The sequence below is a fragment of the Cucumis melo genome, chromosome 1, assembly GCF_025177605.1.
Source record: "Cucumis melo cultivar AY chromosome 1, USDA_Cmelo_AY_1.0, whole genome shotgun sequence".
Taxonomy (NCBI): domain Eukaryota; kingdom Viridiplantae; phylum Streptophyta; class Magnoliopsida; order Cucurbitales; family Cucurbitaceae; genus Cucumis; species Cucumis melo.
The window spans coordinates 20,089,748-20,102,658 of NC_066857.1; positions in this window are offsets into that span (position 1 = coordinate 20,089,748).

Below are 12,911 nucleotides of genomic sequence, written 5' to 3' on the forward strand. Positions count from 1 at the left end.
GTTATCAGGACTCTAACAGGAAGTTAACAGGCACCTAGTGGGACTAGTAGTGGGTCCCTTACTGAGTATTTTTATACTCATTCTCTCCACTTTATGTTTTCAGGTAGAGGACGAGGCAAAGGCAAGGGCAAGCTGGCGAGCGACCCGAAGTGAGACCGAGGAGGGCCATAGGGACTACCGCTTCCGCTTATTTCTTATTTCAGATTTTAACATTTGAGTTTGAGTACTTTTTATTTTTCACTATCTTTTATGTAGATAGGGCCCGAGTAGGATTTCAGAACGTTTTTACATTTTTGCATGACTACCTTGTTTATGTTTTTATAAATGAATTTCTTGAACCGTATGCTTTTAATAAAATTTTTAGACTTAAACCACTTGTTCTATATTTAGTAATGACTTCGATTCAGCATAAGGAGTTGGGTCGTTACAGGTTATCTCTGAAAAGAAGAAAGGCAATGTCATCATCGTTCCTTATGTACTATGAAGGGGCTTCAAAGTCAATCTTATATTTAACTTTCATTATTATGTCGAAGTTTGCATAACTGACATTTGAAATCCTATATATGCAAACTTTAAGTTCTTCATACTTCAATGTTGTAGGGTACAATAATTCATGTTGCTTGCCTCAAGTATACAAACTTTGGTTTTTATCCAATCTTTTCAATATTGAACAAGTAAACGCTTTTATGTCATCTATAAATATCGCACCCCACCCTAACTGCCACTCCATGCAACCAGGTGGGGAGCATGCCACCTAAACCTTCATCGTGTATCTCATCACGAGATGACACGTTGAACGTCTAGTAAGCAGAACAACTTCTTAAACTTGTCTCATCGCAAAGCTTTTTTTTGGACTTTAGAGAGCTTTATCATAGTGGAAAGATAACTTTTAGACTTAGCTTGCTTAGTTTTCAACACTTAGCTCAAATTGAATTTTTAGTTACTAAGCGGTAAACATAAATAATAACACAGAGGAATAAATATAACTTCTTCTCTTTATTAACCTAACACTTTACATCCAAGTATAAAATGAAATTCAAATTTTACGATTACAATAAGACTTAAAACTTATACTTTTAGGCCTCACAAAACTATGATGCAACCCACAACCTTTCTTCAAAATTGAGTTGAAGCCCTGAGTGTTTGGAGTACAAGAATTGCTTACAAACTCCCCAAACACGAAATAAAATGACATTGCTTGCTCGCGCCACAAGTTTACATAACAACCCATCTTACCTCATTTACTTGGTTTCTACGCCTGAAATATTTTCTTACTTAGCTTCAATGCCTAATAACCTAGGGAGGGAAAAATTAAAACATAAGTTAAAGACTTAGTGAGTGATGGATTTAGGAAATACCTTTTTTTTTTTTGAAATGCAACATTTTCAATAATAATAGCATTCTTATTTTTATAATCATAATCCTCATCGAATCGATTTATAACCACAACAATCACAGTAAATTCCACGTGTTTTATTTCATTAAGACTTTCACCACTCATTATCGGAACCTAGGATTCTCTCATCTACGTCTAACCACTAAACCTGGAATTCACTTCACCAGTGTCTCATGATAGACTTGGGATTTCTACATAAGTCTCATAGTACTCATTCTTTGCTTAGATTTGGAATTCGCTTTCACCAGCGTCTCATCGTCTAGACCTATGATTCATTTCTACCAGCGTCTCATGATAGATCTGTGATTCACTTCCACCGGAATCTAGCTATCAAGAACACAACTTATTCCTCGTTTAGAACGGGGATTCATTTCATCAGCGTTTACCCGCCTAAACTTAGGATTCACTTCACCAGCATCTCGCGTTAAACTTGGGATTTCTGCTAGCGTCTAGCCATAGATCATCTAGCAACGCATATCACATAATCATCACAGTCAACAAATAAAAAGTGTTAGCTCAAAAAGCATTACTTCCAATACATAACATCACATTAGTAACAATCTCATAGAATAAGCATCAAACGTAAGATTACAAGAAATAATTTCAGTACATACAAAACATTTTTCCATTTACAAGAAATTATTCGCAAATATACATTTCATTACAAAGATCACTCACAGAAATATTTAGTCTAAAGTCTTTTCTCTTTTTGCTTTCAACTTTCTCTTCTCGCCTAGTGATTTTCCTCATCGACCTTTCAACACTCGACACCTTCTCTTAACAAAGTAACAGAATGTTTAGCATATCCTCTACTTTTCTTTCGACCTTGTTGGTCCTATTTATAATGTCCTTTTACATTGGTGGGTCATCTCCACGCTTTACATGTGTCAAGCTACCACTCATCAGGTCATGCAACCAATCTAAGTTCAACATGTTGCCAACTGTCACTTGCGATTAGACATTTCCTTTGAAACACTAACCTTATCTCTCTAGAATACTCAACTCTTTATCGCATGACACTCTTCTTAGGAAACAACAGAACGTTTACTTTCCCTCAAAGGGTCGTCTAGTCACCTCATACGAACATCTATCTTATCCCAATCACACTTAGGCGTAGGTACTTCTCGTGTTACTATCCAAACACCTAGTTCTTAGCATCAACTGCATACTTTTTCACCGGTTAATCCTATTGTGTCACCTTAGTGCAACACATTCAACACTTAACACAAGCATTTTCTTCTCACACCACCTTTCCTTAATTGCATTATTCCTCGAAGAATGCCTCTTATTTATACTTAACCAAAAATGACTTTTCAACAAGGCTCCTCTTCATTAGGACTTCCTTTCTCTGGATCAAGGCCTTATAGTAAAGCAAAATATAGTAAGATTTGTCATTTAATAGATACTCTTAATTTCAGTACACTATATCTATTTTAGTTCGAAGTCTATCGAACATCTATCTCTCACTATCTGAATGTCTCGCTATCCAATCATCATCTCGATATACTAATGTCTTTTCATCCAACCATTTCTCTATCACTTTCCTAATATCTCGCTAACATATTGTGCTGCTCATACTTGCCTCATTATCTCAATCTCTTCACAAGCGGATCCATTAGAGGCCAGCGAGGGCATGTGTCCCCTCTCAAATTATCAATTTTTGCATTTTAATATTAATTTTAAGGATCATTTTATAATATTATGTATTGTATCCTTTAAATCAAAGTTAAATGGTAGAGTAATGGTTGTACCCTCACTCTCTCAACTCTTAACTTGTGGCTTCAAGTCTTGGGTTTTACAAAAAATGTCACAGAGCTTAAGGACTAAGATTCTTAGATTTTGCAACATTATTCTTTCTAATATATGAATTTTATTCCCAAATCCCAATAAATTTCATAAAAGGAAAATATTTTTTTTAAAAAAGAGGGAAAAAAATAAAGTTCAAATTCATATCATATCATTCACCAGTAAATTATCCCTACAAGATAATTTTTTTTCATTCATCGTTCGAATATTCTTATCATATCATTCACCAATAAGTTCAAATTTTTCTTAATTTTTTTTAGTTTTCATATTTTTCAATCTATGTGATAAATTGTAATGCTTATTGTTGAGATTGTGTGGGTTCATGTTATTTGTGACCTTTAAAATGTTAGAAAGTATATGCTTAAGAAGTTGAAGAAATTATTTTATAATTAGGATATTGCTGGCGTCGTCATATTTATTTACAACAGCCTTTTACTTTTATTGTTTTGATCTATTTGGAGGACGAGATCTAATATTCATCAGAAATTGCGGAAGATATATATAAATAAATAAATATATATATATATATATATATATATATATATATATATTTAAGGATGTTTTCGTTGGCTCAGTGGTTGTCGAATTTCGTAACAAGAAAATTCAGATTGTGTAAGTTAGTGGTGTGCATAGGCTGGAGATCACGCATAAGTGTTAATGTGCTTCCTTTATGTTTTGGGTATGAATTAATCTGAAAAGCACATAGTACATATCATCCCCGTAAGATCATGTACGAAGACATAGAACATATTGTACCCTAATAGGATGATTGATGAGAAACTTGATCAAGGGAGAGATATTCATTAACAACTTTCTTAATCAGTCTAATGATCGAGACACTGATTAAGGGGGAGATTTTATTTGACTGAATTATCCTTATGTTTGGTCTCGATTTGAAGTAGTAATCTGTTTGAATTGTCATAACTGTATAGAGTAAAACTTACAATATAAACTTTATATTGTCTATCATAAAAGTGTACTTATGATCATATTATTAAATTAATAAAATCTCCTATCTCGGGTTGAGAACCCCCTATACATAGATGCTGTGTCACGAACTGGGTTAACAATGTCGTGTGTTACTATTGTCTCTACTATATGTATCTATTGTTGTTAAGAGCATTATAATTGTCCAGCTACGGTTGTTGATTGTTTCACTTTTTTAACATTTGGTATCAGAGCGAGTTATCTATTATGTATGGATTCTATGCACGAGGAAACTTCAACAACAAGACCTCATATACTGGATAGGGAAAATTATGATTACTGAAAATCCAAGATGATTACATTTTTAAAGTCAATGGATAGCCAGTGTTAGAAGGTTGTCCTCATAAGGTGGGAACCGCCATTAACCAAGGATGCTATAGGTAAGACTAGATGCTATAGGTAAGACTATCATGAATCCTGAAATCACCTAGACCGAGGAAGAGGATGAAGCATCTCTTGGAAACTCACGATCACTAAACGCATTATTTAATGGAGTTGATCAAAACGTGTTTAACTGATAAACACGTGTACTTCTGTTAAAGAGGCAAGGAATGTGTTGGAAGTTGCCTATGAAGGAACGTCAAAAGTTAAAGTGTCTCGGCTTTAGATTTTGAAATTGTGATTTGAAGCAATCAAGATGGTTGAAGAAGAAACCATTGCAGAATTCAATGTTTGGGTTTTGGACTTGGCTAAGGAATCATTTACTCTTTGAGAAAATATTACTGAGTCCAAGATGGTACAGAAAGTGTTAAGTTCTCTTCCTGCTAAATTCAACATGAAGGAAACGACTATCGAAGAAGCAAATGACATTACCACCATGAAGTTAGATGAACTGTTCGGCTCTTTTCGAACATTTAAGCTTTCTTTTGATGATCATGGTCAGAAGAAGAAAGGAGTTATTGCTTTCCAAGAAGTATGTGAGGAGTCCTCAAAGCACAGCCAGAAGCCCACATTTGAGGAGAATCTTATATAAGCTGTTGCATTGCTATCTCGTCGGTTCACAAAATTCAAGCACAAGTTCTACAAGAAGTCTATAGATAATGGGACTTAATCTAATTATGATCTTAGCAATGAAAACAATTCAGGTTTAGGATCGTCAAATGTGGTTCCACTTACTCAACGACGCGAAAGTGATCGTAATACCTCACAGACTGACAAGATTGATAAAAGTGTAAAATGACATGAATGTAAAGGATTTGGACACTTTTAAGCAGAATGTGTTACTTATTTGAAGAGAAAGAAGAAAGGCCTCACTATTACCTAATCAGAAGAGGAGACAACATCAAATAGTGACTGTGAAGGTTATAGGAGAGCCTTGATTAGTTGTGAAATTGAAGAAACACAAGACGAAACTAATGAAGCATTTGTGGCACATTAGTCGAGACCAATTATGAGTCACAAACTGAGATATGTGAAAGACATAATAGCAAAGAACCAGATTTCTCTCTCTAATTTCAATGAACTACTATGTCTATAGAAAGAGGATCAGGAACTTCTTAAACAGCACCAGGAACAATTTTTGACATTCTTTGAGAATAATCATCGGTTAATGACTACAATTTCCACTCTCAAGATTGAACTTCAAATAGTGCTCAATGAGTACTAGGCATTGACAAAGTCAATCCGAATGCTATCTCCTGAAATACTGAGACTTGATACCATTTTCAATAAGGAAAAACTCAAGAATGATCAGAAAGGCCTAGGATACACTAAAATCCATGCTTTGACCAAAGGAAAGTCTACTGTATTTGTACGAGCATCTGAGCAGTAGAGTTTAAATGATGTTTCTGAATCATTAAATGCTCAACACGTAAAGAAGAAAAAAAAGAATGCCTAAAAGTGGGTGTGTTATTACAAAGGCTCGGTAATCAAGATAGGCAGGGGTAGAGAGGAAAATCTTAAAGATCTTCATCTAGAAAAATGGTGTGGAAAGCGAAAAAGAATCCTAAATGTTATGTTGCGCTCACATCGGTTCATATGACAAATTTTGAAGCTTGGTATTTTGACAGTGGATGCTCTCGTCACATGACATGTAATTCACTTCTTTTCACTAAATTAAATGAATGCAAACTTGATCGTGTAACCTTTGGAGAAGGTGTCAAAGGTAAGGTAGTTGGGAAAGGAAACATTAATCAAACTGAAGCCCCAAAACTTGACAATGTGCGCCTAGCGGAAGGGTTATCAACAAATTTGATCAGTATTAGTCAGTTGTGTGACTAAGGGTTTATTGTGAACTTCTCTAAATAAAGCTGTGAGGTGTTAGATGGTGAAAAGAACATGATGATGACTGATACTAGACTCTCCGATAATTGTTATCATTGGGACAAGAATTGTCAAGACCTAAAATGTAATCTGTCTAAATCAGTGGAGAAAAAGCTATGGCACAAACGGCTTGGTCATCTAAGTCTCTCTAAGATATGCAAGATAATGAAGGCTAAAGCTTTTCATGGCATACCTTTGTTGAAACAGACAACAGATCTATTCTGCTATCCAGTCAGTAAGCAAATAAAAATGTCTCACAAGATAAACGAGCATGGAGGTTCATCTTGGGTTCTGGAATTACTGCATCTTGATTTAATGGAATCAATGCAAGTTGTAAGCCTTGGCGGTAAAAGGTATGTCCTTGTGATTGTTAATGATCATTCCCAGTATACATTGTGAAGTTCATTAAAGAAAAGTCTAATACTTGCAAAGCATTTCGAGGCGCTATGTCTATAAATTCAAAGAGAAATAAATAAGAGTGTGTGTAGAATTCAAAGTGATTATAGCAAAGAGTTTGAGAACTCTCAATTTGTTGATTTCTGCCAATCAAAAGGGATATTTCATTAATTCTCCGCTCCTGTGACACCTCAATAGAATGGGGTAGTTGAAAGGAAGAATCAAACTTTGCAAGAAATGATAACCTGACACTAAACTTACCAACTATTAGCTCTGGAAAGGTCGTAAGCTGAACGTCAAATATTTTCATGTATTTTGGAGTAAATGCTTTATTCTTAATGATAGAGACTATCATCAGAAATGGGATTCGAAGTCAGATGAAGGTATTTTCCTTGGTTATTATGTCAATAGCAAAGCCTTCTATGTTTTCAACAAGAAGACATAAATAGTTATCGAGTCAATAAATGTTTGAATATATGACACTGAAGATATGGGTGAACGAAGTCAATCAGATGATGAAGAAATATTGACTACTGAAGGGAACTCGACCTATTCAAAAATTACGATTAATAATGTTTCCGAAAACGAGATAATTCCTATAGAGGTCTCTTATCAGGACCCATAAAAAAATATTTCTAATGAAACTTAGAAATGTAGTAAAAAAGAACATTATGCTGTCAGTCATATAGACGTGTCTGTGGGTAATGAGTCAAGTGGTCGATCATTTGTTATGTCTGCACATGTGATGAAGAATCATCCCGTTAGTAGTGTTATTGGGGGTGTGAGAGTGAAATCATTACTAGAAAGAAGAATAGACTTGACTATGCAAAAATGATAGTGAATGTTTGCTTTACTTCTACAATAGAACCTACCAGTGTTACTAAGGCTCTAAAGGTTGACCGTTGGATAAAGGCCATGTAGAAGGAACTACATCAGATTAAACGAAAGCAAGTCTGACATTTTGTACCAAGACCATCGAATGCTAATATTATTAGTACAAAATGGATATTCAAGAACAAAATAGATGAAAAGGAAATTTTAACTCGAAATAAAGCTGGCTTGGTTACTCAAGAGTATGCTCAGATTGAAGGGGTGAATTTTGGTGAAACATTTGCACTTATTGCTCGATTAGGATCGACTCAATTATTGCTTAGCCTTGCTTGTTTTTTAAAGTTTATTCTGTATCAAATGGATGTCAAGAATGCGTTTTTAAATGGGTTCATTTATGAAGAAGTCTACGTGGCCCAACCAAAAGGATTTGAAATCCAGTCTATCCAGATCATGTTTTCAAATTGCAAAAATGTTTGCAAACACATTATTTATTGTCGGTTCACTTGATATTGACTATGTTGTAGGGGTATGTGCATGATATCAAGTAGATCCTAGGGAATCTCATCTCTATTGTGCTAAACATATTTTGAACTTCATTCTGGGTACAATTGATTTTGGCTTATGGTACACATTTGATACAACAGTTATATTAGTCGGGTACTGTGATGCCGACTGGGTTGGTTGTGCAAAAGAAGAAAGAGTACGTCATACGAATGTTTCTTTTTAGGGAACAATCTCATTGCATGGTTTAGTAAGAAACAAAACTGCATTTCTCTGTCCACTGTTAAGGCAGAATATAGCTTCTGGGAGTAGCTGCACGCAATTGTTGTGGATGAAACAAATGCTCGCGAAATATGATGTTTATCAAGACACAATGATCTTATACTGTGATAATATACGTGCCATAAATATCTCAAAAAATTTGATTCAGCATAGTCGAACTAAACACATTGATATAAATCATCATTTTATTACAGATCTGGTTAAGACGAAGATAATTTCTCTTGAGCATGTTCGTTGTTCAATTCAATTAGCTAATATATTAACAAAGCCACTAGAGACTTCATAATTTAAAAATCTTCACACCAGATTGAGAGTATCTAAACCCTCATTGTAGCAATTAAATGTGTTTAGGCTGGTTTTATGGAAGGAGTGGGCTAGTAGCTGTTACTTGGATCCCAACGAAGTCTGTTGAAGTTCAATAGGTTGCATTTATTCCAGGCGATTCATATCACGTGTCCGCTGCCTCTTCAATCTTCACAATGTTTCAGATTTTCTAGGAGTATAACTCTCCGTTGGCCATACATGGTGTCTACACGAAAGAATTAGTATTGCTCTACCTTACTCACAATGAATCCTTCTACAGGCTCGCTCAGCCGTCCTCAAAATAACCTAGAATCAAGATGATTCTAGCAAGAAACCCCATTTGTTGACTGAGATGTCTTTAGGAAATCTCTAAGTCGTCTTCCTCTACATCCTCAAAGTCCTTCCAAGATGAAAATGTTGTTGCACCAGGTATTAATGTCTCTCCCCCTCTGTTTCATCTTGTTCCAACTACCGGAGGTGGTGAAGCATCTCAGATTTGCTCTCGACACGACCCTAAAAAAAGGTTTAAGGCACCAATCTCTAAGTTTGCTGTTGTAGACTCTGATTCTTTAGAGGATGATAATGTTACTTTGGCTAACGTGTTGTGTCGAAAGTTTTGAGCTCCTCCTATTCCATTCGTTACTCCGGAGGAGGATGAGTCATCAAAGAAGCGTTGAGTAGAGAATGACGCCTAATGAGGAGATTTATCATCAATTATTCGACTTTGATCATGACATGCAGAATTCTAGCGAAGGTCCTACTACCTCTCGTTATTCTGTTTTTTAGCGTCCCAGTTCTCAGCAAAATGTAAATAAAGTCATTGATGATTTGTTTAGAGAATTTGGAGGTACTTCTACTGTTGTACAGACGACTAATCCGATTGTTCTTGGTTCTGATTGTGCTCTGGCATCCAATCTTAATTCACCTTCAATAGTTCCTCCATCCTAACCACCCATGTCGTCTAACCGTCCTGAAGCTAATGCAACCTCCACCGACTTACCTCCCTCTTCTCGTCCATCTCCATTTACAAAAGTGGATGAGAATGGTACTACTCATACTGGAAAGCCTGCTCGACCATGCTTTCGTCCTCCGTCCAAGAGGCAGAAGTGATTACTACTAGAGCGGACCGCCGCAAGCTTCCATCGAATGTGCCGAATCTTCCTATTTATGGGATATCCTTCCATTATGAGGAGTGTGTCTTCAAATGGAAATATGTGACTCATCGGCAGTTAGCAGATGAGAATGTTATCTCTGATCAACACCGTTTGTGCTCAGCTATCATTGACCTGATTACTAGGGCTGGGTTGCTTCAAACAGTGACGAATCTTGGAGTATTCTATTCCAAGTTAGTTCTGGAGTTCATTGTCAACTTGCCCATTGACTTAAATGAACCTACCATGGCTGATTTTTGAAAGGTTCATGTGATAGGTAAGTGTGTTGACATTTCCCCTATGCTGATTAATTCATATTTGAAGTTATCTGTGCCTGCTAGGTATGTGGTCATTCTGCTATCTACCGAACAATTGGCTAGTGAGCTCTCTGATGGGGTTGTTCGAGTATGGCCCACTGATGGTCAGTTTCCAATAATGAAGCTCAATGTGAAGTATGTTATCCTTCATAAGATTGGCATAATGAATTGGTATTTGTCTACACATATAGCCATCATATATACTTCTCTTGCTCAATTAATATATCAAATCGGCACCGGTACTCTCATTCATGCGGGATACCTAATCTTTCAACAAATTTTGCGCCATGTGAACACTTACGATATAAATATATCGATTTACTTTCCTCAAATTCTCATTGGCTTTCTTCTTGCTCAACACCCTAATATCATTACTGATGATGAAGTTGCGGGTCCTGCTCCTAGAATTATTGTGCTTAGCTATAAACTATTTCAGGGATCACATGTTTCAGATTTACCAACTACTTTTTAGCCCCTTTGGTTGGGATCAAGTTTGTTTGTTGCTAATGTATCGATTCCTAGAACTAGTCTACATTTTCCATAAGAATTGGCTATGCAAGTGGTGCATCTATTGTCTGAAGAGTCTCGGGTAGTCAGTGTCTCTCATCATGAACTGCAAGGGGTGGTCTCCACGTTGTCTGGTACGCAACTACATTCGAGTATGTGCTTACTACTCTCTGATCTCATGTTTTCACTGGCTCTGAGCCCTTAAGTTCTTCACTGTTATTTGTTTGAATGCAAGAGGGAGTGGGTATCGGGTATTGGGGTATCTGATGATGATGATGTTTTTTTTTCTACTGTGTATTTTGGGCTTGATATACCTAGGTAGTTTTGTTTGGTTTGTTTCTACTATTGCAGGCGCTGTCATATTTATTTAAAACAATCTTTTGTTTTTATTGTTTCGATCTATCTAGAGGATGAGATCTAAGATTCATCAGAAATTGCGAAAGATATATATATATATATATACATATATATATATATATATATATATATATATATATATATATATATATATATATATATAGGTTGTTTTCTTTTGCTCAGTGGTTGCCGAATTTCGTAGCAAGGAAATTCATATTGTGTAAGTTAGTGGTGTGCGTAGACTAGAGATCACGCGTAAGTGTTAATGTGCTTCCTTTACGTTTTAGGTATGAATTAATCTAAAAAGCACATAGTACATATCATCCTCGTATGGTCGTGTATGAAGACATAGAACATACTGTACCCTAATAGGATGATTGATGAGAAACTTGATTAAAGGGGAGATCTTCATTAACGACTCTCTTAATCAGTCTAATGATCGAGACATTTATTAAGGGGGAGGTTTTATCTAACTGAATTATCCTTATGTTTGGTCTTGATATGAATTCATTATCTGTTTGAATTGTCATCACTGTATAGAGTAAAAGTTACATTGTAAACTCTATATTGTCTATTTTAAGAGTGTACTTATGATCACATTATTAAATTAATAAAATCTCATATCTCGGGTTGAGAACCTTCTAGATGTGGATGTTGTGTCACTGAAACTTTGCATCATTATTATCGTGTCGAAGTCTTCTATGTTGTCATTGATATGCAATTTCAAGAGCTGAATAATCATTTTATTGAAGGTATTGAATTGCTTCTCTATGTGGCATGTTTCAATCCAAGTAATGCAATTGCTGCTTTTGATAGACAAAAAGTTTGTTGAACTAAAAAGTATAAGTGATTTTGTAATGAAAATGATCATTACGAAAAGAGATGAGGTCAACCCATTAATTTATCAGTTACTCATATTGGCATTGATTTTACTTATTGCTAGAGCTACTGCAGAGAGAACATCATCTACTATGAATATTGTGTAGACTCGACTGCATAATCAAATGGGAGATCAATGAATGAACAGTCGTCTTATAGCTTATATTGAGAAAGATTTTATTGGATAAGTTAGATAATAAAATTATCATGGATCGATTTCAAAACATGAAAACTCGTAGTGGACAATTGTAATATGTATTAAATTAATTAATCTATGAAGCTATGAATATTTTTTTTAACATTTTTTAGTGTGTTTATCATAGAGTGCCCCCTATATAAAATTCCTAGATCCGTCATTGGCTTTGTTGTCTCGATATCTCGCTCTCTTAAGCTATCTCGTTGACTCAATTGCACTACATCTCACTTTACATCCTTCTACGTATAACAAACACTCTTTCTCTCTGATCTTTGATTTCAAACTCTGACTTTGCAGACATAAATTTACGTAATGCTCGTTTCATACCTTTCCCAGACGCCACAACTCTTAAAACACCTAAAAAAATGGGATAGAATTGTGATAGACCGTGTGTAAAACTCCCTTCAACAAATCACCATCTAGAAGAACTCTGTCACCAAATAATTCATTGTTCAAATGAGGCTTCAAGTTCAAAGAAAACATGATCGATTGCTTGTTTAGGATCAATGTTATATTATTCATTTTCATTTCAGAAAATATTGTCAAATTGTTCGTACTCTAGCTAACAAGAAATCACATCATGAGTCAAATTCCAAGCGAGACCACAAGATTGTGGAATAGAGAGAGCGAGACAAAAAGACAGTGGCAGATCCATAAATTTTATACAAGGGTCACTATATAATAAATACACTAAAAAATGTTAACAAAATTTAAACATTGAAATTTGCAAAACATAGAAC